Below are 11,262 nucleotides of genomic sequence, written 5' to 3'. Positions count from 1 at the left end.
CATCCTGGTCAACATGGTGAAACCCCGTCTCTACTAAAACTACAAAAAATTAGCTGGGCATAGTGGCGCGTGCCTGTAGTCCCAGCTACTCAGGAGGCTGAGGCAGGAGAATTGCCTGAACCCAGGAGGCGGAGGTTGCGGTGAGCCGAGATCGCGCCATTGCACTCCAGCCTGGGTAACAAGAGCGAAACTCCGTCTCAAAAAAAAAAAAAAAAAAAAAGAAAAAGTCTTAGTGAAGTGTGGGATGCCTAGTGCAGGAGCCTGGCTGACAGCTTGTTTTAACTTAGTGAAGGCCTTCCTTATTTTTGATGTCCATTCCATTGGCTCATTCTCTGGCCCCAGCATGACTTCATAAACGGGCTTTGCTATGAATCCAAAATTAGGAATTCATATTCTGCAAAATCCAGCCATCCCCAGAAAAGAACAAAGTTGTTTGATGTAGGGTGGGTCTAATCCACATGCGGCTTGCACACGCTCTAGGGATATCTGTTGGGATTGAACCACCCCCCAGTGATTGAGGATGTTGCCAAGCGGGAAGTCCAGTGAGACTGAGACTGAGTTTCCCATATTCTGTCTGTGTAGAACAAGAAAAACTTGAAATTTAGAGCATTCTGGCCTAGGGCCACATGCCCATGGGAGGGCCTTTGCTGGGGTTGAGGGCCAAGAGGGCATCCCTTGCTTGGGCCTTTTCATGACATGCCGAATGTCTCTGGCCTTAGATGGGCATCAGCGTCACTTGAAGAAGGACCCTGCCATATTTGGGGACGTATGATTAAGTTTCCCTTTAGTCCGTAGGTGCAGCCCTCAGCTTTTGGCATCCCTGTAGCTGGCCAAAATAGTTTTTTCCCAAATGGTTTCCTTAACTATTGTGGTCACTGTAGTTTGAAGGGCAAGGGATTGCAAGCTGCCTACCTTGAATTTGTTAAAGATTGGCCTCTCAATAAGGGAAGAGAATGCCTTCTGACCAGATAAACTGTGTGCAGTGATTTCTCCATGGATCCACTGCACAATGTATGTAATGATCCAAGAGTCTCCACCAGGAGTTTTCTCTCAGCACCAGGTCTGCTAAACTAAAACATTCCAGAGCTGGTCTCTCACAAAACAAGCAGGGTTTTTTTTTTCCTTGTTTAGCCATTGCCTTGGCCCTTTGGGTCGGGGTATACCAATTACTTGTTTCAACATTGCAAAAGCAGAAATCAGAGTATTATGTCTTGCCACACACAGAAGCACCACACAGGCACAGGGATTTGTCTTATGCCTGGCAAAGCCTGATTGCTCCGTTCCCCAACCAGGTTATACTGTCCTGAGTCTTCTAGCAGGAGATGCCCTAATGGCTCTTAACTGCCAATCTTGTTTCCCCAAAGAGCGCTATCAGAGGAAAGAAACAGAAAGCAAAAGCAAAAACAAACATGTCAAATTGGGGCTTACCTCTTGGATGGCTTATCAAAAATGCTATGTTACTGGCTGATGTGAAGTCCCAAGTTCTTGGTGTCCTGAGCAAAGAACTGGATGTGACCCACAGACAGCAAAGCAGCAAAAAATTTATTAAGCACAGTACCATTTGCAATGTCCCAGGCTGACCCACAAGTGGTATCAGCCCCGGTTAGTTACATTTCATGGCCTTTAATGTTTTTTTACTCTAACTTACTCAACTTCAATCTTTGTGACCAAATTGCTCATCCTTGCCTTTCCCTTCCTGCACCTTAACCTTACTTTATCTCCTGTAAGCTAATTGTTCATTCTTGCCTTTCCCTGATTGTGCCAACTTACTATTTACCTCTTTTTATCTTGAATGGTCTGCTTTTGTTTTTGTTTATCTTTTGTTTCTGATTTGAGATGGGGTCTTGCTCTTCACCCAGGCTGGAGTGCAATGGCACGATCTCAGCTCATTGCAACCTCTGCCTCCCAGGTTCAAGCAATTCTCCTAACTCAGCCTCTGGAGTAGCTGGGATTACAGGCACGCACCACCATGACCGGCTAATTTTTCTGTTTTTAGTAGAGATGAGGTTTCATCATGTTGGCCAGGCTGGTCTTGAACTCCTGACCTCAAGCGATCCGCCCACCTCGGCCTCCTAAAGTACTGGGATTAGAGGCTTTTGTTATCTTGCATGTTCTCCTTAAGCTAGCCTACATCTACCAGGTCCCCTTTACCCCCGACTTCCTCTGCTATTTTCCTACCTCAATAGTAATATACCTATATCGTATTTCTTTTAGTTATTGGCCCGGTATCTCTTTTGAATCTTTAATTCTTAGTTTTTCTGTGCTCTTAAGCTTTATGCTTAACTTTTATACATAGTACATTATGTATTTGTTTTAATCTAGTCTGAAAATTCTTTTAACTGAATAGCTTATTCCATTCATATTTCTGGTGATTACTGATACATTTGGATCATTGCCACATTCTTTTTTTTTTTTTTTTTAATAGATAGGGTCTCTTCTGCCACCCCAGCTGGAGTGCAGTGGCACCATCATAGCTCACTGTAACCTTGAACTCCTAGGCTCAAGAGCTCCTCCTGCTTCAGCCTCCTGAGCAGCTAGGACTACAATTGTGTGCCACCATACCTGGCTAATTTTTTTATTTTTTGTAAAGATGAGGGGGTCTTGCTATGTTGCCCAGGCTGGTCTCAAACTCCTGGCTTTGAATAATCCCCCACCTTGGCCTCCCAAAGCACTGGGATTAAAGCTCATGTTTGCAATCCCAGTGGTTGGGGAGGCCAAGGTAGGGGATTATTATGCCCAGCCTATTTCCACCTTCTTATTAACTGATTTTCATTTGCTCCATTTTTTATGCCTTTTCCTCTTCCCCAAATTTCCCTTCTTTTTCCTCACTCTCAGCAGACAACTTTGCTTCTTAGTTCACAGAGAAAAAAGAAGGAATCAGAAAAGAACGTCCACATGCCCACCCACAAAATGTAGCCACTTCACTGCATCTGAGGGACCCATCTATAACCCCTTCTTCCATTGAGGATAAACTGGATAAATTGTTCATTTTCCTAGCAAAGGCCAGCTTCACCATTTATAAACTAAATACAATCTCTTCTTGCTTACCCAGTGACCTTGCTCAAATAATGCTCTACTCTTTTTAATCACCAATCTTTCAATCTCTGCTTGATCTTTCCCATAACCATACATAAATAACGATTGTTTCTCCCTTTTAAAATATCCCTTTCTCTGGACTCTATCTTCTCCTTCAGCTAACACACCATTTCTCTTCTTCAGCTTACAACAGAACTCTGAAGAAGAGTTCCCTATGCTTGCTTGCTGTCTCCAGTTTCTGTTTTTCCATTCTCTGAACCAATTCTTATCAGGTAAGTTACCAATAACCTTTTTTTTTTTTTTTTTTTTTGAGATGGGATCTCACTCTCTGTTACCCAGGCTAAAGTCCAGTGGTGTAATTAAAGCTCATGGCAGCCTCAAACTCCTGCACTCAAGTGATCCTCCCACCTCAACCTCCCAAATTGCTGGATTATAGGTATGAGCTACTGTGCCCCATGGCCTGCACATTTTAAATCTTGTTCTCATCTCTCATTCTACTTGATTACCCAAAGTCCCAGCTACTCAGGATGCTGAGGTGGGAGGTTCACTGGAGGCCAGCACTTCAAGTCCAGCCTGGGCAACATAGCAAGAACATGTCTCTTAAAAAAGGAAAAAATTAAAAGTATTTGACACAGCTGTTTATTCCCCTTTTCTTGCAATATTATTTTCACTTGACTTATGGGACATTTAATTGTCCTGCTTTTTCTCTTACCTCATTAGTGGCATCTTCTTACTTTCCTTTATTCTTTACTCCTTCGCTCTCTCACTACCAAACATTGGAATACTCCAAAACTCAATCCTTGGGGTTCTCCTCTTTTCTAACTTCTCTCATTCCACTGGTGACTTCATGGTTTGTATATCTTATATGCCAACAACTCCAATTAATAATATCTCTAGACTAGACTTCTCCTCTGAAACCAAGACTCAAATATTCAACTCCTCACTTACCATCTCTAACATAACATCCCCTAAACTGAATTCCTGATCTATTCCCCATCCTAATTTGGTCTGATACAATCTCTACCTTCTCAGTGAATGGCAACTCCAAGTCCTCCTGTTTATCAGGCCTAATCTTACCATTATCTTTGACTCTTTTCTCAGACCGCACATTCAATCTACCATCAAGTTCTGTTGGTTTTACTTTAAGAATACATTTGAGAATCCTACATTTCCCCTAACTCCATTCCTACCACCTTCATCTATTCCACTATCACCTTTCACCTGCATTATTACAACAGCCCCCTAACTAGTTTCCCGGCTTCCATCCTTGCCTTCCTTCAGTCTATTTACTACACTGTAGCTAGAGTTAGTCTGTTAAAATGTAAATCAAATCCTGTCACACCTACCTAAAATCCTCCAAGACTTCTCCATCTCACTCTGCATAAAAATTAAATTCCTTACTTAGATTGCAAGGCCCTAAACAATCTCAGCCCACCTACATCCCTACATCCTACCTTCTGTTCAAGCTCTCTGAACTCATCTCACACTTAGTTGGTCTCATTCAGTCTTTTCTAGCCAAGCTGGCTGTTCTGTGGACACAGCTCCCATCTGGCCTCAGGGTCTTTCCACTTGATTTCACCCCTACTGGGACCCTTTCTCCTAGCTGTCTACATGGCTCACCTACTTAACTCTCACTTCCTACTAAAATGTCACCCTGAAGTCCATTCCTGCCATTCCTGACCATATTCCTTATTTATTTCCCTTTCTTTATTTTTCCTGTAGCATTTATCATCATCAAACATGCTTACATTTTTATTTATATAACTTATGTATTGTCTGTCTTTCTTCAACAGAATTGAGGCCTCATCTTTGGCATCTTGGTGCAAATTAGAAAATTATTCAGGCATGTACATGTTTGCCCATACACACACACACACACACACACACACACACACACACACATACACACATGCCCATCCCACCCTCAATGCACAGGATTTGGTTAGCAACTACATTTGTGCAAAGAAAAAGACATGGGTAGGAGCAGAGTATAAGATGAATTTTATCCATCCCTAGTGTCCCCCTGCCTATTTCAACTCCTCAGCCAGATGCCTTTGGACAGAACATTATACACATGATTGACAGCTCTATATAGAATGTAAGCTTCATGAAGACAGGGATATTTTTTGTCTTATTGTTTGTTGTTCTGTCCCCAGACCCTTATAGATTGGCACACAAACACTCAATAATATTTGAAAAATGAATTAAAAGTTTGAAAAAACACAAAGGGCAAAAGTTACTAATTATTATTTTAAAATTAAAAACAAAATAATATAATCCAGGAAAAGAGGGCCTCAGCACATTGATGATGTTCATAAAATGGATAAAATAACTGCTGTAAAATAACTTAGGAATTAAGATAATAAGGCCTAGCATACATACTAAATATTGGAAAGTATGGGAATTATTTTATTAATTGTGTAATAAAAATAAGAACAGGGGAATGTTGTTCTTGGGACTTTTTTTTTCTTTGTTGAGATGGAGTCTTACTCTGATGACCAGGCTGGAGTGCAGTGGCACAATCTCAGCTCACTGCAACCTCCGTCTCCTGGCTTCAAGCACTCAGCCTCCCGGGTAGCTGGGACTACAGGCACCTGCCACCACACCCAATTAATTTTTGTATTTTTAGTAAAGACAGGGTTTCACCATATTGGTGAGGATCCACCCGCCTTGGCCTCCCAAAGTGCTGGGATTACAGGCATAAGCCACCAAGCCCAGCCTGTTCTTGGCACTTTTAAGTCAATGACCTACCTTTTATTTTTTGCCTTTACGAAGATGCACTGCAAATTTTAAAGTCCTTTGAATGGTACATTCTTTGATGATTTAGAAGGAAGTACTTGATTGTTCAAAATTAATAAACAGGAAAAAATAAAAAGACTACAGAAAGTCTGTACACGGTACCTGTCCCAGTGTCTCTTTTATTAAAGTGTATTTCCTGTTTATTAAATGTTTGCTCAATTCTCTTGCCCATTTATTGAAGCCTTAACTATTGCTTCTCTTCTGAATTTGTGCGAGCTATTTTGAAATCTTCCACTAAGTTTAAACATTTTTCCTCAGTTTATGTTTTGAAAAAAATATACAGAACTTTACATATTTAGTCAAATTTGTAAATCTTGATCTTTGAGATCACTGTCATCTATTCAAGCTTAAATAGTCCACCAGCAACATGAAAAACATGCATTTTTGCTTTTTCTAATTTTCTTCTTCATGTGACTTTGAAATTTTAATACTCAAATACCTAATAGAAATTAGTTTGGTGTATCATATGAAACTTGTACTATAAAGCATTTTGTTACTTAAAACACTGTGAACAATTCTGGTAACATTTGTTTAGAAATAAACAGCAATCTCTTTTCACAGATAGCTGGATTTAGAGTCATAAAATTCCAGCATTTCAAAGAACATGTTCATTTTACTTAAATTTGTTTTAAAAATAAGTTAACTATGTTAAATATATTTTTAAACATAATAAAACAGGGATTAAAATCAGCTCCTGCTTTAATAGCTCCTCCATTATTAATCCTCTCTGATCCCTTTAAAGTCATGAAAGTCAAACATTCATGTTTATAGAAACAGAGATTGTATTTGTTTCTTAAAGCTAGTTTCTTTTATCAGGTATTAACAATGGGCATCAAAAAGATGATGAAATGGTATGAAATCATGAAATAATGTCTTTGCGATTTTTTTAAAAGAATAAAGTAGCCCTTGTGTCTGTATTCCCAGCTACTTTGGAGGCTAAGGAAGGATTGCTTGAGCTTGGAAGTTTGAAGCTGCAGCAAACTATGATCACACAACTGCACTTCCAGCCTGGGTGACAAAGTGAGATCCAGTCTCTAAATATATTTTATATATTTGTGTGTGTATAATTATATGTGTGCATTTATTTTTTTAGTGTATATATATATATATAAATATATACACACACATATACGTGTGTGTATAAATATATGTGTATAATAAAGCAAAGAAGAAAATAGTGTGCTAAAAAAAGTGTTTATAACTGTACCTTAGCAGTTTTTAAACAGTTTGTATAAAGAGATATAGAATACCTATTATTATTTGAACAAGGAAAATGAACATTTTTGGGTTCTTGTTTTGATTATCTATCTTTGCATAATAAATTGCTCCTATATTGACAGCTTAAAACAATAATTCATTATTTTCACACTTCATTTTAAAGACAATTTTTTTCACAACTTTTATTTTAAAGACAATATAGCTAAGGCTCAGAATGGTTAAGCAAGCTGCTGAAAGTTCAGATAAGTCATCAAAGACATTCTAACTCCTGGTCCACATTAATGTGCACTGCAACATGCTGTCTTTTTCATTTATCACGTAGTATCCTAAATATAACTGTAAATTATACTAACAATGCAACTGAAATTGGGTATGATTTATATTTTTAATTTTTAAGACTTAAATGTGAGAGCTGTGAAGTCATGGAGAGTATAGAGCAGAGTATGGAATAAAAACAAAAAGCCCAAGTTATTTGGTTCTAAACTAGTGTCTCCCAACTTTGAATAAAATATAACTCATTTAAAAAAAAAAAAAAAAAAAAAAAAAAAAAAAAAAAAAAAAAAAAAAAAAAAAAAAAAAAAAAAAAAAAAAAAAAAAAAGAAGGGAAAAAACCCCAGTGACTACATTGTAGACTTAAAACTTTTAAATCAAAAATTGCATAAATATGTTCAGATATAAAATGAATTATAAATTCCTTATGATTAGAGCTTACAGACAACTATAAAACCAAAACAAATTGCAAAATTGTTAAATTATAATATCTAACATGTATAGTAGGTAATAAGTACTAGGCACTTTACATATATCAACTTATTTAATATTCACAACCCAATGAGGTGGACATGATTATTATTGCCATTTAATAGAGGAGGAAATCAAGACTGGAAGAAGTTAAACAACTTGTCCAATGTCACAAAACTGATAAATGGCAGAGCTGGATTTCACAGAAAAGTTAACAGACAAGTGAATGCTAAAATGATATTGTTTTACAGAAATTAAATTGCTCCTTGTAATGTGAATAAGGTATTCACTGTAACTATAGATCTTCTGGCTTTAATATACATAAATTAAAATGAGCTGGGGCCTGGTGCGGTGGCTCACGCCTGTAATCCCAGCACTTTGAAAGGCCGAGGCGGGCGGATCACGAGGTCAACAGATCAAGGCCATCCTGGCTAACACGGTGAAACCCTGTCTCTACTAAAAATACAAAAAAATTAGCCGTGCATGGTCGCACGCGCCTGTGGTGCCAGCTACTCGGGAGGCTGAGGCGGAAGAATCGCTTGAACCCAGGAGGCGGAGGTTGCAGTGAGCCGAGATTGTGCCACTGTACTCCAGTGTGGTGACAGAGCAAGACTCTGTCTCAAAAAAAAAAAAAAAAAAAAAAGAGCTGTATAGTGACTAATTTCTCCCACCACTTCTTTTTCTCTTCTGTCAAGTGCTAAATAGGTATTGGTACAGAACAAATTAATGTCATTTGGTCTTCACTTTACGGGAATGGCTTGTTACAAATTAAGTCTACATCTATTCTCTCAAATTTTTTTTTAAGATATTCCTGATTACTATTTTTCTTTATTATTGGGGTTTAATTCACATACTATACAGCTTATCCTTTTGAAGGGTACAGTTCAGCAGTGGCTTTTAGTATATTCACAAACTTCTGCAGCCATTATCATTAATTCCAGAATGTTTTCATCATACCAAAAATAAATCCCACACCCATTAAGCAGTTAATATAGTTTAGATATTTGAACTCTCGAAATCTCATGTTAAAATTTGATCCCCAGTGTTGGAGGTGGGGCCCAGTAGGGAGTGTTTTGGTCATGGAGGGTGGACCCCTCATGAATGGCTTGATGTCATTCTTATTGGAGTCAGTGAGTTCTCACTGTTGTTAAAAAAAAGCCTGCTGGCACCTCCCTCCTCTGTTTCCTTTTCTCTTGCCACGTGAAATCTGCTTTCCTTCATCTTCCACCAGGAATGGAAGTTTCCTGACGCCCTCAACAGAAGCAGAGGCTGGTGTCATGCTTCTTGTATAGCCTGTAGAACTGTAAGTAAAAAATCCTCTTTTCTTTATAAATTACCCAGCCTAGGCATTCCTTTATAGCAATGCCCCACACTCTTCCCCACCAGACAGTAGGTTCCCAATTATTAAATTATTTTCTGTATAGATTTTCCTATTCTGAACATTTTATATAAATGGAATCATAAAATATGTGGGCCTATGGGTCTGGCACCTTCACTTAGCATAATTTTTCAAGGTTTATGTTGTAATCTGTGCCAGTATTTAATCCCTGTTTATACCTGAATAATGTTTTATTTTGTGGATGAGATCATATACATTTCATTTATAATTAATTAATGGACATTTGGGTTGTTTCTGCCTTTGAGCTACTATAAATAATGCTGTGATGAACATGTGAGCGCAAATTTTTGTGTAAAAATGTTTTCGGTTCTCCTGGAGGTGGGGCCTAATAGGAGGTGTTTTGGTCATGGAGGGATGGATTTAGGAGTGAAATTGCTCAACTAGGAGTGAAATTGCCCAACTGTTTTCCAAATAATTGCACATTTTACATTCCCACCAGAAATGTATGAGGATACTAATTTTTCTGCTTTCTCACCAAGACTTGATATTGTGATACTGACTTTCTGACTATAGCTATCCCTGTGGGTGTGAAATGGTATCTTAGGTGGTTTTGATTCGTGTTTATCTAAGGATTACGGATGTTGAGCAACTTTTTATTTGCTTATTAGCCATGCATATCTTCTTTGAAGAAATGTGTATTCAAATTCTTTGGCCATTTTGTAATTGGGTTGTCTTTTTATTCAGCTGCAAGAGTTTTCTCATTAAGGTCTGACAGGGTAATACCACACCAATGCAATGATAAATGCAAAAAACAGGGGCTCTGAAATTGCATGGTTGTATTCAGTTATATGGTGGTCATCCATGAGATCCAGAATCAAATTTAATTATTTGGAAATGTTTAAGATTATAATGTTTCATAATTTGTTTTTTAAAAAATGCACACTTAAAATGTTTGCTAGAGAGCTCTAATATCCTCAAGAATATCTGCCATGTAAACACTGTTCTGTGCATAGACTAAATCTCTAGCAACAGACAGAAAGAGCTGAGTGCTCTTTGAGTGAAAGAATGGGCTTGACCAGTGTTTGAAGATTTAAAAATCAATATGAAGACATGTTGTGACATTAGGATATGATTATATTTTTATATTTAAGGAGAGTCTATCTCATTACCATCAGAGAAACTCTGTAATTTTTAACTCTATAGCTGGCAATATCCATGAATTCAGCCCAGGTCATCAGATGCTGGAAGCACCTGGGTCAGATTGACTGTCTCCATTTTTTTCTTGCTTACTTCAAAGCTGTGAAGAAATCCAAAGCCCTGCTGATATTCTGCCCTGACATATTCCTTTTGAATCCTGGAAAAGTTTTCCCTTCCTACAGGGATCCTCCAAACACAGTTATCCTTACACTGAGCCCTTATTCATTGTTGGTCAGTCAATTTTGCTGATCTATACCAACTCAGATCTAGAGCCAATGCTTAAGTTGAACTTTCCTGAGCATTTTTTTAACTTTAGATATTTTTTTTAAATTACCACAAAATTAGTTTAGAAGAACTCACAGAGGAGAGGTACATTGGGAAGGAAATAGCTTTGAGGCCTTTTATGGATTTATGACCAAAGCTATCCAATCAAATTCCTCCAGGTATTTTTGCTATTTCCTATGGATATATTTAAATAATACACATTTTAAACTTTCCTTAGTCAACTTAAACAAATAATTAAATTCAGTGCCAAAGAGATACTGAATCTAAAAGATAAAAGTACATCCATATTTTTCATAATGATTTTTCAATTGTTATAGAAAGAAATATGAGACTACGTAAACAGAAAAATAAAATTTTTTTTAATTTTAACAACCCACATTTAAAAATATATCCCAAGAAAATATTCCCATCACTTATTATCCCACAGAGTAATTTGTTCAAGAAGGTTAAAGCAGTGTTGCTTATAATAGTAAAAGAGTCAGAAATATATTTCCCTAAAGATTAGGGTTAAGAAAACTATTCTAGGTGGGGCGTGGTGGCTCACACCTGTAATCCAAGCACTTTGGAGGCCAAGGCGGGCGATCACCTGAGGTCGAGAGTTCAAGACCAGCCTGGCCAACATGGTGAAACCCCGTCTTTATTAAAAA

The 11,262-nt window shown here is 37.8% G+C and overlaps 1 long non-coding RNA gene across 1 annotated transcript in view; it reads right to left on the bottom strand.

Annotated features, from left to right (window-relative positions):
- Positions 1-11,262, bottom strand: part of LOC119472386 — a 14,755-nt gene continuing 3,493 nt past the window's right edge. Inside the window, exon 3 of the long non-coding RNA XR_005201549.1 lies at positions 1-30. This is a non-coding gene — a long non-coding RNA (uncharacterized LOC119472386). The remainder of the gene's footprint in view (positions 31-11,262) is intronic.

The sequence above is a fragment of the Cebus imitator genome, unplaced genomic scaffold (genome assembly GCF_001604975.1).
Source record: "Cebus imitator isolate Cc_AM_T3 unplaced genomic scaffold, Cebus_imitator-1.0 Scaffold98, whole genome shotgun sequence".
Lineage (NCBI taxonomy): Eukaryota > Metazoa > Chordata > Mammalia > Primates > Cebidae > Cebus > Cebus imitator.
The sequence above is the reverse complement of the archived record's forward strand: the minus strand, read 5'-3'. Positions and strand labels throughout refer to the sequence as shown.